Consider the following 932-nt stretch of genomic DNA (forward strand, 5'->3'; position numbering starts at 1 on the left):
CTTCCGTACCCCAATACCAATCCAATCGTTCCCAGTCATCACTACTTCCCTATGTATCATGTCTAAGTCCAGCAAACCGCGAAGCAGAGGATCGCCTAAAAGAAACAATAACTAAATTTCAAACAACCATTCAACAACTGGAGCACGCACTAATCCAATGGGCCACTAAACGCTCAAATATACAAGGATCAACCACAGCTCCATGTGGACAACCCGATTAAGAGCGTAGCATGAAAGAAATACTAGAGACTCCAGTGGACAAGGCAGAGAATGAATTTGTACTAGAACAATTAGAAGAAGCTGTCATTGTTCAAGAAGAAGAGTTGGTTGAAGATCTAGGCGATGCTGAACTTCTTTGGGAATCCAGAATTGAGGAAAACTCCATCCAAAATGCCACAGTTGATGCTAAAGAGGATACCGTACAATCTCCAAGGCAAGTCGTTTATGAAGAATCAGACGGAGTAATCCAAGAAGCAATTTTTCTTGATGATGATGATCACGAGTCCTGTTCTCTCAGTGATGAACTTGCATCTGCAAGTGAATTCCTTGAAATCAAAGAATCTTCCCCAAGTGAATACGAAAATGATGCAGAGGTAGATTTCTCTCAACCTCCAATCTATGACTCGAGTGATGAGGAAGACACAGAAGAATTTGACTCGGACACAGATACAATTGAGGACTCTTGCAAGGATGTGGAGGAATTCACAGAAGAGCATAAGGGAGTAAAACTTACAGAACCACCAGAAACACCTATCCCAAGGCCACTACCACCTAATACAAGCTTCAAGTGGGTACAATCCTTAACTTACAATTTTACTTATTCACTTGAATATGGTTTACTTGAAACAGATGGCCAGCTTAGAGCTCTCTGCGGCTTTAAGAGTAAGAGAGAAATGGCTCGTACTCAGAGCTGGTGCACAAGGTTTAATAAG

The sequence above is a fragment of the Arachis stenosperma genome, chromosome 6 (genome assembly GCF_014773155.1).
Source record: "Arachis stenosperma cultivar V10309 chromosome 6, arast.V10309.gnm1.PFL2, whole genome shotgun sequence".
In the NCBI taxonomy this organism is placed as follows: domain Eukaryota; kingdom Viridiplantae; phylum Streptophyta; class Magnoliopsida; order Fabales; family Fabaceae; genus Arachis; species Arachis stenosperma.